This window comes from Prionailurus viverrinus, chromosome B2 (genome assembly GCF_022837055.1).
Source record: "Prionailurus viverrinus isolate Anna chromosome B2, UM_Priviv_1.0, whole genome shotgun sequence".
Taxonomy (NCBI): domain Eukaryota; kingdom Metazoa; phylum Chordata; class Mammalia; order Carnivora; family Felidae; genus Prionailurus; species Prionailurus viverrinus.
This window is the reverse complement of record NC_062565.1, coordinates 113,306,678-113,322,078: the sequence shown is the minus strand read 5'-3', so window position 1 is coordinate 113,322,078 and position 15,401 is coordinate 113,306,678. Positions and strand designations below refer to the sequence as shown.

Sequence of the window (15,401 nt, the reverse complement as noted above, 5' to 3'; positions counted from 1 at the left end):
TATGCTAAAACCATAACCAGTCACTCAATGACAGCTTCTCTTTTCTCCTAACGTTTATAAGCATTCTCCCATACTATTAAGAATCTTTGGGTACATCAATTTTATTTTTTTTAAGTTTACTTATTTATTTTTGAGTGTGAGAAAGAGAGAGAGAAAGAGAAAGAAAGAGCATGCCCAAGCAGGGGAGAGGCAGAGAAAGAAGAGAGAAACCCAAGCAGGCTCCTTGCTGTCAGCATGGACCCTCACGCAGGGCTCTATTCCACGAACCATGAATTCATGACCTGCCCTAAAATCAAGAGTTGGACACTTAGCCGCTGAACCGAGGGACCCACCCAGGTGCCCCCGGATACATCAATTTTTAATAGCTACATAGTATCCTATCATGTAGATTTATTTAGGGTTAACAAGGTAACTCTATTTTCATTTTGTTTGGGGGCTTTGTTTCTTTCTGTTTTTGCTTTTATTTTCTCCTTGATGAATAATACTGTATTTGCCTTATTTTGCCTTCAGTATAATATTTTTCACATACGTATGTAATATATAAACACATAAATATATTTTAAGAAGTAGGACAACTGAGTCAAAGGGACAGAGTACTACTAAGATTCTGCTAAATTGCTGTCTAAACCTGTGGATCCAATTTACACACCATATTCTCCTTCTACCTCCACCGTCAGCATGGAGCACACTGTCATTTGTTTGAATATTTGAAAACTGGTACGTAAATATGGCATCCCGTGACTGGAACCTGTACTTATTTTTAAAAAGGCAATTTAAACAGATAAAATTATGCCACATTGACCATTGAAACATATTAAAAGATCATTTTATCTAATTGTTAAAAATACTTCCTGACCTTTAATCAGTAATAAATACATGATATATATCTCTTGAATTTACACGGTTCTAAAAAATTTTATTTCACTAATTGCTATTTTTAAAACCAGAGTTGGAGACGTCCTTGGCTAGGTCTACAGAAAGGGCAGACTTTGGGGCACATACTCAAAATTCAAAATTGAGTTAAAATGATTCCACTTTATACGTGAAAACCATATTCTTCTATCTCCAAATTCAACTGCTTAAGATTCACAGTGGCTTGTACCACTAGTTTCTTAACTCAGCAGCAGCCTACCTCAATTTATCTTCTTTACATTTATGACATTTTATTTTTGTTACACTTCCCATTTTCCATACTACTGCGTGCCATATGCTCATTTATCAAAAGTCGAACCTAATTTTTTTGGTAGGCATCAGTGAGAATTATGTTATCACCATTTCAGCTAAATATACTTAAACACAAACAAACAAAAAAGAAAAAGGAAACAGGTATGAGCATCACCAGCCTGGAGGGAGACCCACTCGCTAGAAAAGCATCTGCACAGCAACTTAGCAGGATGTGGGATTTTTGCCACTGACTTTTTTTTTCCATTCATGGTCTCACTTGTGAACAGTAGGAGTGAAGGGAGCTGGTTGGTGGTCTGTGCCTGTCCAGTCAATGCTGGGAAACTGTCAGGATTACAATGCTCCTTTGTTGGCTGGCTTGGCAACTATGCCAAGAGCTGAATGGGCCACAGAGACTGAACTAGTTATGACGACTGCTTGGTCCTCTCAAATGACCAGAGGCCCTCCCACCTCTTTGCCCGGCCACCCTGGGATGACAGTATGGATGTGGAGATGCTCTGATTCCTCCCACAAGTTGGCTAATGGAAAATTTTGACTTCCTCACAATCAATTTCTATCTAATTCAGTTAAGAGTTCCGATCTCACTTTTAAGGAAGGAAGGAAGGAAGGAAGGAAAGAAGGAAGGAAGGAAAGGAGGGAGGGAGGGAGGGAGGAAGAAAGAAAAGCAGATTAATAATATAGAAAGTAAAACATGAAAATGGTATGGTATAATGATGTGCTAATCTCTCTCACTGAAATTGTGTGGTGATGGTTGGCAATGGAGAGTAAAGGATAAAAAAAAATAAATTCAGAACAAAACAGAAAAAGAAGCTCCCCAGGATGATATTCATGGGAAAAAATCTGATTTGACCGATTTAGGTCATCATGACTTTTCATGCTTATTTTTGTCATATCGTATTTCCTGGAGCCCCAATTTTCAGATTTAGGTGCAGCCCCCTCCCCCAAGAACACAAAGAAGGAAACTGAAGATTATGAAGCAGGTAGGACAAAAAGATTACTAAACTAAAAGTGCGTTGTTTTTTAACAGCTTTCTGCTAACCCAGACTCCTGGTTTTATTTAAGAAACCCACTGCCTTTGAAAATACACAGGGTCTTTTCAATAGCAAAAGATCAAATGATGTTAATCAGGCAGTGGGGCCTAATCCTTTAATGCAGCTGTCTCTTTACATTATAAACATTCCAGCTATATAAGTGGGAATGATTTTTATCTTAGCTTGTCTTTTCTTCTTCTTCTTCTTCTTCCTCTTTCCCCCCTCTCTCTCTGTCTGTCCCTGCTTCTCTGTAGCTGTCTCTAAATCTTAAGTTGCTCACGGTACAGAATATGCTTTCTTCTACCTGGTTTCTAACCCCCATCAAGGAACAATCTGTTGTGCCTCAGAACGAAAGAAGACAAGAAGATGGGGAACTAAGTGCATCCACTTGCCTTTTTTTCTCCGTGCCCCCCACACTTTTGGTTGGTCACTGTGGACGATGTTCTTCTGGAAAGACCACATCTACAGGGCATCACACAAAGCTCAGGCTTCTCCCTGCTGGTCACCTCTCTTCTTCCTCGGCTGTTGCTTTGGCCTGATGGATTCAGGTTCACTTCTCACAGATTTCTTCTGCCTTTAGAGCTGCTCTCAACAGCTTTTTTTGAGGCCATCTTTTCTTCAGAATAAAATAATCATAGTTTGAATTATGTGGCATGTTTAACTGGAAGAAATGATTATGGAGGGAAGAAAGAAATATGACAGTTTTCTTCAGATATTTGATCTGACATCCTGCTGGAGTAAGATTGGACTTCTGGAGGAATATAAAGGCATTAGAGCAATGACTCTTAAACAGGGCTGTGGTGGTAAACAGAGTCACTTAGGGACCCCTTCAGGTTATAGCCCCTTTCTCTACTGAGATGCTGATGTACCTACAGTAGAGTACCACTGTTGTCCACAGGAGTATGACCTATTTTCTAGAAGAATTAGGATGGAAAAAATGGAGAGATCCATCCAGTTGGATTATAAGTCCCACAAGATCAGCTAAACCATATGTAATTTTCTCATCTTTTTATTCCCAAGGACTAACAGGGCCTGACATGTAGCAGATACTACGAAATGCTTCTTGAATTATTGTTTCGTTGATGGATTAGAAAAAAAAGAACTTCGGGTAAGCAAATTTAATTTTAACATAAGTAGAACGGTTTAATAAGAAGTACTGTCCAAGGTGGGTCATCATGAGAGACAGTGAGTTCTCCATCTTTGGAGGAATTCAAGCATAAAACGGGGACACTGGTACATAAGCTAGACAGTTGACCATACCTGGGAGGTTAACACAGGGGCAGCCAACTCGGCTAGGAGGCCAAGGAAAATTCCAACGCCTTCTATTTCATGAACACAAAGATATTCATTATTTGAAAGGTATAAAAAGATGCATCCTGTGATACCATCAGTTCAAACCAGGGGACCAAATACTTGTGCCTTGCTTTCTGGGAGTTGTGTGTTACATTTGAACCATAGTTTATTAAATCCTAAGTTTTTAATTTCTATTTGAAATCCTTCAGGTTTTTTTTTTTTCTAACTAAGAATAGCATTTATACCTTTGAAAGTCTGCAAGAATTTGGTCTGGTACATACAAGCTCAATGCTGTGGCTTAGGGGTCTTAAAAACCCAATTCCTTCTACCTGCAGAATCAAACCTAAGCCTACCTCGTTGGCGCACTAATTTGCAATCCAAATTTTTAAATTAGTTTACAGGTGGCCCACAAGAGAATGCAAACATTTCTTGAAACATTGGAAGTTTTTTCAAGATTTCTCTCCCCTCCCCCACTCTCACCCTTCTTCTTTTTACCCTTTTTCTTCTTTCAGTGCTGAACGAAGTTTATCATCCAAAGGAATGCGATGCCTTGATAATCACTTTTTGGATATTCATGCATTCCACATTCATATATACTGAACATCTGCAGCCCATTAAAATGAAGGAATAAAGTGGTAAGCCTCCCGCCCAACCGTCAGGTTGTGGTGGTGATCTTTTGGTGAAGTGCGCCATCTGTCATCAGAAAACAGTATGGCCTCTCTGGGGCCAGAGTCAAAGGAACTGTCAACCAGAGGAGTGAATCTGTGTTCATTAGCATTTCCTCTTTGCACAGCATTTGACCACTTTTTCTACCAACAATGGCAAAGGACCTGAGACTATACATCCATCCTGCCTGTTGCAGTGGAAGCAGCCAGGTGGGTGCTTTGAAAATAAAACCTGAGCTTCCCATGTCAAAATGTTTTTTTCACCACCTGTGAATTCACTGGTAAAAAAGAGTAACGGGTGCTCGCTTTGGTGGCACATATATTAACATTGGAACAACACAAAGAAGATGAGCATCACCTCGGCATAAGGAAGACATGCAAATTCATGAAGCATTCCATATTTTTAGGAAGCACCTAGAATTTTTCAATTAAAAGAATATATCCTCTGGGTTCTGCTGTGACTCAGACAGTGTTAACTTTTTTTTTTTTTCTGTTGTGGGTTTTGATTTTTCTCCCCCAGAAACTGGTTTTATTTGATGTGCCCAAGTCTTAAGTTTTTCAATAAAGAAAAAAAATCTCCATAAAAATGAATAAATAATAAAAAATAATTTTAAAAGAATAATGGAAAGTCCACAATCTATTTCTCAGCCCGGACCATTCTTAAAAGTTCTGGATCTTCTGCTGAATAACACAAATCTCAAAATATGATTCAGATTAAGAACTATTCTTTAGAAGTATAGGGATCTTAGAGGTCTTCTGGGGTTCTCCTGTTACAGACGAGGAGCCTGGGGTCCAGAGTGGTGTAGTGACTACATCATACACTTCCTTTGTTGACTCCACACCCAACTGATGACTACCCTAGGGTCCTTTCCTTTGGACCACTCTTCCCTCACTTGAGTTCACAGAATTTTGCAGCTTAGAGGGTATTGGAAATATTGGGACTGTATAAAAACTTACTGTAATATCTTAGGCTGTAACTGAACAGCTTTCTTACCTTTAAACTCTACTATGTTCTGTTTGTATTAATAAAGTACTGACCTCTCTATTTATAACACATAAAAAACACAGATGTTGATTGCAAATAGTTTTATAAATCACTGCATATGTGTCCAAAATCATTCATGTAAAATATTTGGAAAAGCATTTCCGATTCTTCTTCCTTTGCAGGGAGTTTTAAGTAATTTAAAATATATACCATTATGTATTATTTGATATTCATGCAGTTTTTCCTACATAGCTTGTTTGACTTTTAACAGAAACTCTTGGAGATAATGTATTCTCAGTGCCAATGGCAGAAATTTTACCTAATAATACATTATTTACTATAAAGGGGTGCTGCTATTGGAGGAGAAAGGCAATGGGCTAAGGATGAGAATTTTGGGTTCAAGTATCTGCCACTTAGTAGCTCTGTGACTTAACCTAAGTTACTAAACTCTTTGTTGGAGGCATGTGTATCCATCAGCAGGGGCAGGAAGGACAGTGGAAGGGAAGGGAGCGGTAAGAAAATCTAAACTGTCTTTCTCACTGGATTTCTGCTAGCCTCAAATCCAATAACATCCTTGAAAGCTCTTTCAATCTTATAAATCAAAATCAAGTTAATATTACGATGGCCAGAGCATTTGCTCACTGCCATGTAGCATGCATGTTAAATGGAAGCACTGTATTTAAAGGTTAAAAGCTGGGTTCTTTGATCTGCCAATTTGGATGAAATCTCGGCCTCATCAGTCACTAGCTGTGCGCTCTTTGGTGAGTTACATAACCTGCCTAAGCTCGACATTCTGAGGGAATACTAATTTAGTAAACATTTTATGGAGTTGGGTTAAGATTAAGTTCAGTGATGCATGCAAGGTACCAGGTGGGATGCCCAGCCTCCAGCAAATAAACATTCATTTATTTTAGTATTATGATATTCCTGGCTCTTGCTGTTCTTATGGTTCTACAGGATAAAGAATCTGGAATAGTTGGGTTTCTTAACCCTCAAAACGTTTTCCTTAGGTCTCTTCATCTATGTATAGAGCTCTAGCTGAGATATCACCTCCAAGGGCATAGAGAAAATCTGAGTGTCATGAAAAAAAGAAACCCACCATTAACAATAAAGATTCCTGAGTTTGAGAGCTAAACCCAAGAATATCTGCTCTTTTTTCTGCCTTTATCACTCCTGTCCTCAGAACTGTCCCCACAGAAAAATTCTACTCCAAGAGAAGAATCGACTTCAGGACGTCTTCTTGACTCCACACCTAGTAAGTGTTACCAACAATCTCACACTCCTTATAAATTTATGGTCTTATAAATGTCATATATATACATATACATATTTCTTTCATTTGTATTACAAATAATTTGCTCTATTTCCCTTATTTTTACTTTATATCCTCTTTTAGATTTTGAACTTCACAAAGGCTAGACTCATGTTTTATCTCATTGCAACCAATATTCAACTTCTGTGAATGACCCAAGGATCATTAATACCTTGGCAATTACATAAACTTGGATTCATGCTGTGCCTCTTTACCTCCTTGTTGGGTATCTTTGGGAAATTTGCTTAGGTTCTCTGAACCTTAGTTTCTTTGTTCATAAAACGAAGGCAACCTTGCAGAGTTTCTGTGAGTCTTGGAAGTAATACCTAGAAATACATCATAAGTCTTCAATAAAAGGTCACTATTAGTGTCTCTAAGTCATCTGTCATGATTATCACTACCATGGTGGCCATCAACTCTATGCCTATCCCTAGGTTTTGACCCAGATTCCCAAGAACCAAAATAAAATACAGAAAAGTAGAAAGATAGAAAAAGTCACAGAAGTGTGGAGAGAGGTGAAAGCTTTCTGTAAGTCCAAATTAACACAGAACAATAAATTATTTCATGATTCAGAAAGGCCCAGCAGGCTTCAGTCTGCTGATGAAAAGGAACCCTGATTACATGGTGCCACCTAGTGGGAATCTTCTAATACTACAGGCGGTGTCTGTAAACGGCCGGGAAATAATTGCCAAAGGAGCCAAACTCCAAGAAGTTTGTATTTCTTCTTGTCTTTACTGAGAAGGCGAGAACGCACTGCTTATTCTCACACCCTCCTCTCTCACCCATCCTGAACAGGGATGTGGACAGTATACACAGATCTGTTCAACAGCACTTTACTTCTTCATTAATAGATCCTCTCTGAACTTATAGATCAACTCAGTAGCAACTAGTTGGCAATGGACCAACATTAATCACAAAGTAACAAAGGATGATGGATTAATTTTTCATTAACTGAGTTAAACCGAGACCTTGATACCCATTCAGAATTTTTTCTCATCTAAAAAGAAGGAAGAAAATGCTCATTAATAAGGAACGTTTAAAGAATAATATTTTATCTGATAGTGCAGCCTGCAATTATTTACTGACAATTATTACCTTTTAAACACAATGATAAGTAAAAGAAAAAAAAATAACTAAGGGGGCGCCTAGGTGGCTCAGTCAATTGGGCAGTCAACTCTTGATTTTGGCTCAGGTCATGATCCCAGATGGGGATCCCAGATGTGGGATTGAGCCCTGCGTCAGGGTCCACGCTGAGTGTGGAGCCTGTTTAAGATCTCTCTTCCCTCTGCCCCTCTCCCTGGCTCACACTCTCTATCACATAAAAAAAATGTATATTTAAACGCAATGTGGAGTCCTATATAGACATTCAATCCTGAATCTCTGGCACAGAGAAAAGGAGCAGATTCAATTATCCCTTTATCATGCATTCACTTGTTTATAGTAGAATCTGTGAAGACAAGCTAACTCCGCTAACAGGGGAGTGTTCCAACCGCCCAAGCACAAAACAACATATACCTCGACTTTGAGGAAATGTTGTTTTATAGGTTAGAATTTTAGAATTGGAAGGCAATTGGTCCAGCTCCTTCTTTTATAGATGAAATTCTATTTATCTTACTCCTATTATATGATTTTGTGTTTTAACCTTGATTACTGTGCTAGGTTTTGTTACAGAACTGTCTGGCTCTATTAACAAGTGGAGCTATAAAACACCTTCTACAATGTGTCATTTACTGGGAGAGAGTGGGCCTGGAAGAGAATTAGAAACAGCTGGAGGCACATACAGGCTCATAGCTGCTCCCATTTGAAAGCAGTTTACAAGCTCAAAAGACAGAATAGGAAGCAGCAGGAGCAGAACAGATGTGGCTGCTGCCGTGGCTGCGGTGGTAGGTGGACTGTGCGTGGGCTTGGAGACAGGAAGGATCTCCTGGAAGTCTGACAGCTTCCTCCCCAACTCCTTGCCACCCCAGCCTCACCCAGGCACAGGAGAAGAGGGGCACACGTGTCTCCCAACCCAGGGTACTCTTGCTTCACACAAAATCTGGAGTCTTTAGATCAATGGCATCTCCTCTGGTAGAAGTTGGCAACCATCTCCCAGAGACTGGTTTTGTTTATCAAATTAACATTTTAAGCTCCTGATTTGTGCCGCTCTACGAACGCCTTTGGGCAAGAGGATTCTATCCCCAAATGGGTCTCCCTTCTACGTTCCCTTCCCACTTGCCATTTTCTTGTCACCGTATCTAGGGGACTGTCAGGCTAGGCTTTAGGTTCTGTGGATAAAAGATGGTTTCGACAGTGTCTACCTACAAGAATCTTTCTGTCTAGTGTCAGCCGTCATGATAAAACGAAGAAATATTCCATGAGCTCAGATATGGACTTCTTAAGTTAAAGAATTCTTAAAGTCGGGAGACTGTTCCTTATGATAAAGATGGGGTGACAGAGCAGCTAAAGGTACCTGTACAACTATGACTATATTTTAGTCTCTGAAGATGGACACCTACAGAGAAGATGTGAGGGCTTACCAGAAAACTGATGCAAAGGAATTATTTACTCAGCTAATTTAAAATAAAACAAAACAGTAATGTTGTCTTTGTACATGTAGGAATCCTTCACCCTGTAATCCAGATACGTGCAAAGGTGACTATCACACCTCTTGATGGCGGTTGGCCTGGAGCCAAACCGTCCTTGCTCTGCTTAAGGTTAGCTGGAAGAAGGCACCTCGTTCCTGGCAATGTGTTTGCCATCACCCTCAGCCACCACAGGCTTGGAGAGCTCAGCTGCTGCCCATCTCAGCAGGAAGTCTTCCCGAGCTCTTTAGTTACACAGTCTGGTTTTACAGGGGAGGTACACGCTCTGACTTCTCTCCTGCACTGCAGTCCTACGCTGCAGGCAAGAGAAGTGGCAAAAGAGAACAGAGCCCCATCTCCTTCTCGCGAATAAGCATTCCTCTCGTACTGTTCCTTCGCTCCCACACTTACTATCCCACAGTGACGGTCTGTGAGAGGAGTTGCTCTGCTTTTACCTAGTTACAGAAATGATCAAAACCTTCCTCCAATTTCCCTGATCTCTGCATGGGTGTCCGTCAGGAGCTTTTCTGTGCCGCTGAAGAAAGAGGGGTTACATGTGAAACTTGTTTGTTTTCTTTATTCCCTTACCCATTTTTTTTCCAAGTTTATTTATGTTTGAGGGGGGAGGGGCAGAGAGAGAGAGAGAGGGAGAGGGAGACAGAGAATCACACGCAGGCTCCATGCTGTCAGCGCAGAGCCCAATGCAGGGCTCGAACTCACAAACCATGAGCCAGATCATGACCTAAGCCGAAATCAAGAGTTGGATGCTTAATTGACTGAGCCACCCAGGCACCTCTATTTCCTTCTTCATTTTAATATAAACCTAACATCAGTTTTCTGCCTCTTATAATTCACCAACAATATAAGGAATTTAATTGTAAGCATTTTCTCCTTGGCCCCACAGACTGTGGCACTGGTGACATTTTGTGCCAGGTAATTCTTTGTTGTGGGAGGTTGTCGTATGCCCATAGGAATTTTAGCAGCAGCCCTGGCCTCCGCCCACTAGGTGCAACCCCCACTTTATGACAACCCAAAATGTCTCCAAACATTGCAAGTGTTCCCTTGGGGCAAAATCACCTTGAGGTTGAGAACCACTGATGTAGATCAACTGTTAACTTTTTTTTTTTTTTTTTTTTTTTTTTTTTTTAAATTTTTTTTTTTCAACGTTTATTTTTATTTTTGGGACAGAGAGAGACAGAGCATGAACGGGGGAGGGGCAGAGAGAGAGGGAGACACAGAATCGGAAACAGGCTCCAGGCTCTGAGCCATCAGCCCAGAGCCCGACGCGGGGCTCGAACTCACGGACCGCGAGATCGTGACCTGGCTGAAGTCGGACGCTTCACCGACTGCGCCACCCAGGCGCCCCAACTTTTTTTTTTAATCTATGAAGATACAGCAGGCGGAAGCAATATTTCTTCCTTGAATATCTTAAGGGGGAAAAAAAGAACTTGGATCTCAGCAGACTTGGTCTCTACTCTGTTCAGTCAGTTGCTAAAGCATACTTATGATTGTTTTCAAGGCAGATTGTCTCAATTGATCTACTGCTCTCTATTCTCTCCCCCAATTCTTTACCTAAGTAATTACAAAATCTATTTCATGCATAGAGTCTCATTTAATACTTACAATAATAAGAAACAGGTACGGACAGGCAGCTGGCTGGGGAGCAGCAGGCTGTCATGTAAAGAAAGAGGTGGAGGAAGGTGGCACCACCGTTCCCTGGCTACAAAACTGAGGCCAGTTCGTCAGCTTCTGTGCAACACAATTTTCTCATGTGAAACGGGGGATTATTAATAGCTAGGATTATTAATAGCTAGGAGGGAGGCTGGGAGGGTTAAAGCACGGTGAGCTGTGTGACAACACATGTCATAGCAGAGGCTCCATCAGTTGTAGCTTTTTTTTTACTGTAACACCAAGACCACAGCATTGTGTGTGACACCACAGCTGCATAGCTAGCAACTTTCTCTTTCTGGTCACAGATCTCTGGAAGGGTCTGTTCACCAGAAAAGTCCTCAGAAGCAACTCAACTTGTAGACCATTTCAGGATATTCACAGATTCACCTGAAATGTATAATGAGCCCAAGGGAAGAAGCCGTCTAGAGAGAGCCTACGAATTTCATCTTTTCTTCCAACTGACTCAAGTAAATGGTGCCAAATAGTTTTCCTTGCCCATTGCTTAACACGGGCGATCCTTCTGGAGAGACAAGTTGATTCAGATTTCCTCCAACGCTACTGATTGACCAACAGGTCCTTGAAATAAGTCACTGGTTTGGTAGTGATTTGGTAGGGACCCAGGTTTGGGATTGCCAATTTCCCTTCTTTGGGGGAAGGAAAAAGGGTCAAGGTCGGTTGTCCAATATCATTAGTCACTCTATTAGCTTCCTATTGCTGCTTTACCACATTACCACAAACTTAGAACACACTTCATCCAGCAAAAATTTATTATCTAACAGTCCTGGGAGTCAGAAGTCCAAAACAGGTCTCACTGGGCCAACAGAAAGATGTTGGCCAGGCTGCATTCCTTTCTGGAGGTTTGAGAGGAAAATCTAATTTTCTTGCCTTTTCTACCTTTTAGAGATTGCCATTTTCCCTGGCTCATGACCCCCTTCCATCTTCAAAGCCAGCAATGGCCAGTTGAATCTTTTTCACATGGCATCACTATGATACTTATTCTTGTGTCCCCTTCTTCAACCTTCAAGGCCTGTCTATATAATTCAACATAATCTCCCTATTTTAAATCCAGCTGATTAGCAAACTAAATTTCATGTGCTGCCATTCCCCTTGGCCATGAACTATAACATATGCACAGGCTCTGGAGATTAGCAGACAGACGTCCTTGGGAGGCCATTACTCTATGCACCATAGTCACTTCTTGTTGGTATTTTTGATGACAAGGAAGCAATAAAGCCCTGTTACAAGCCCTGACCAATCTTTACAGTTTAGAAAAGTAATAAGGTGACAGTACTTTTTGAATTGTCATACCAATTTATTTTTGGATAATAAAATCCTCTCAGATCCATTATGATCTTTAAAATAGGGCCTCTCAAAAATAATATATGCCCAATTTCTTGTCAACTTAATGTCTTCTGACTCCTGATAATTTAGGCAACTGGAGAAAGTCTTTATAGCTTGCTACACAAAGTAGAGAGCTCACATGTATTTTGTAAAGCAAGTTGCAAATACATGTAGAGGTACCCATGAAGACTAAATGAACCCTGTGTAAGGAAATCAAGGCACTGTTGGCAAAAGAAGCGGGCAGGGCCGCTCAAAAAGAGAACTTACAGGTTGCACTGCACATCCACCATCTGGCTTGCAGTCCCATTGCTTCACGGCACCCATCTCTAGAATGTTCCTCATTATGTACTTCTGCAAATCAAACATCCTCCTCTTTTTTATTCTACTGGACCTTTTGTTTTGTTTTCCTCCACGGGACCTGACCACTTTATCTCTGATCCTTCCTTCATCTGACACCACCTAGCCCATCACCCTAACCAGTTTTAACATATGCCCCCCCCCCCCCCCGTCCTTGGCATTCATTCAGTCCTTAGTCATATTTACACCTGTTATCCCACTCTCCAAAACATTATTTTATGCTTTCACTCTCCATAATCATCCAAACCTCCTCTTCCACTCACAACTGTTCTGGTTTCCTTTCCTTCCAGAAGCATAGTAAGACTGCACCCATAGCCCCACTTTGAATTAGATATGGCAGTGTTGCTTATTTTGGCTACGTGGCCAATGACACGTAGAAGGGTGATATAACACTTCCAGACAGAGGCTCTAAGTGGCAGTATGCCACTCTTCTCTTTTCAGTGTCAGCCATAGAGGAGCACAGAGAGCCCTCTAGCCCCATGGATGAGTCAGAGCAGCATTCCCAGGCTGATCAGCAATAGACGTTTAGCAAGAGAGAAACACGCCTTTGATGTGTTGAACTGCTGCAATACAGAGGGAGGTTGTTTGTTACTACAACATAACCTAGTCTAGATCTTGCTTTTTATTTCAGTGAGAAAACAGAAGCAATCAGAAGAGAACGCTACAATCTCCGATGCCCACATCTGCCATAAATTAGTTACCGTACACTTTCCTTCTTCTTGTATTATGGATGAATTCTCCATATTCCTAAGGTTAATCTTTCAACTTATACACTAGATTGCATCCTCTTTTACCTACTCAAGGCCATCATTATAGCATTTCTCTCCTTTGTCTCTTATATCATGATTTTTTCCCCTTGCTACTTACTAAATTACCTCTATCAGTAAACATACTATAATATCTCTAGTCTTAAAAAAAAAATCCTCCAGTAGCCCCACTCTATTTGAAATGAGTTGAAATACTCACTCCTGTTTTCTCTGGAACGATCTCCAGTTAGGGTTCTGTTTGCCTCTCTACAGTGAAACTGCTCTTACTACCATCACGAATGACATTGAATCTATTAAGTCCGGTAATCAAATCTCAATCCTTATCCGACATAACATTGACTTGGCTGACCACGGTTTTTTGGGGGGAGGCAAATTAATCCTCAGAGACTGAGTTTGTCTGTCCCAGGAATTTATTTTTCACAGGTTCGCTGTAGGAATTTTATAAACCAATGGCATACAGGATAATGTCTCTTAATAACCCAGTAAAGAATAACATACTCCAAACCAATGACAGATTAATCACACTATTGTTCCAGGCAAGGGAAGATGAAAGAAAGACCATATTTAGTTGAAGTGTTCCTTTATACCAGTTGATACTCAGGAGAGCCGGCTTAGCCAATCAACCGCTGGCATCGCAAAACTAAAAATCCCCTGTTGCTAGTAGCATGTTACTGCTGATCAGCAAGGTCTTCTTGGTCTGCCATTACTTGGGTTTTGCACTGAGGGTAAGAATTGTCTTTACAGCAGCAGGCGTTAATTGCCCCAAGGTCTTCCGGGAACTGTGGTCAGCGGAGACAGTCACCTTGCACAGAGCAAACACCCTCTGATAGTCCTTACAAACTCTTCGTATTTAGAGTCTTAATGTCCCCCTTGCCATAGCTGCTTCTTCCTTCATACGTTTTTACTGCTAAGCCCCCAGCACCTGAGCTCCTAAGTGCTTATAAACAACAGACGCGATGTCCTTAGCCCGTCGCGGCTTACTTCATTCTTAATCAAAACTTTACTCTTAAAAACAATCTCATTTTTGTCATAAATGCGGAGATTTGGAAATCACAACAAACCAATACACAACAACCACATTCCTTCCTTCTTGAAATATTTTCTTCATTCAGCTTCTAGAACACATCTCTTAGTTCTCTTTCTACCTCACTGATTGCTTCTTCTCCGTCTCCCAAACTCTAAATGTTGGGTACCCCAGGTACCAAACCTCTGATTCCTGCCCTTCCCCACAACATACTCTTCTTGCAGTTTTCTCCAGCTCCCTAAATATCAACTCCATCCTTCCAGTTGGTCAGGCCAAATTTTGTGGAGTCATCCTTCTCTTTCTCTCATGCTCCATGTCCAGTCTGTCACAAATCTTATTAGTTAGTCCTACCTTCAACTTGTATACAAAATTAACAACCTCTCATCACCTGCATTACCACTCTGGACCAAACCAAAATCATCTCCTCAAAGAATTATTTCAATAGTCTCCTAAATGATCTCCCTACTTCCTCCCTGCCCCATATAGTCTATTCTCCATATTAGCCTCTCCCTGAGTCCTTCTGTATGCATGTCCATTAAATGTCTTTACAAACTAGTATCATTGGTTGTTGATGAAATTAAGACATTTGAGACAGACAGACAACTTTTTGGGGTAGGGGATTCTTCACACGTTAGGGAGGCTGTAAGTGCATCATGGGATTGCTTTCACTCCCCAGCCTTTTATGGCTAGTCCCAAATTCTCCCAGTGTTTTTTTTGTGTCTCCTAGTTTACTTCTCCCTTCCAGACTACTTTCCTTGTGCCTCTGTTAAAATGTTCATAGACTGCCCACCTTTTAGTAGAGCTCTTATTTCTTCCCCCAATCGGACACTGAGTTGCTAATTTGGGTAAGATTTTCCTGCAATATTGCCTAGCCCTCCTGCTCCAAAGGCACACTACCCTCTGCCTCTCCCCTACCCAACTGCAATCCATTTAACAATTTGACAGAGTTCAGTTGAGTGGAGATTAGCAAACAAGTAGTGAGTGACTAGTATGCACCAAACACTATGCCTGCCACGGATGGTTCAGTGCCTGAGGCACAGCCATCAAGGCCAGGAAGGTGGAACACTTCTTTTCCATAAGGGTCTGGGAAAACCTGGGTGAGGAGGAAGAGGAGGGCGAGGGAGGTGAAGGATTCTGGAGAGAAAGAGGAGGATGGGGAGGGAGGAGGAGGGGGGGAAGAGGAGGAGGAAGGAGGAGGCGGAGGAAGGG

At 41.1% G+C, this 15,401-nt stretch overlaps 1 non-coding gene across 1 annotated transcript; it reads left to right on the top strand.

Moving 5' to 3' along the window:
* The first annotated feature begins 4,469 nt into the window (after positions 1-4,469).
* Positions 4,470-4,576, top strand: LOC125166871 (U6 spliceosomal RNA). Its single transcript, XR_007152580.1, has one exon. It is a non-coding gene; the product is annotated as a U6 spliceosomal RNA (small nuclear RNA).
* Positions 4,577-15,401: the final 10,825 nt, after the last annotated feature.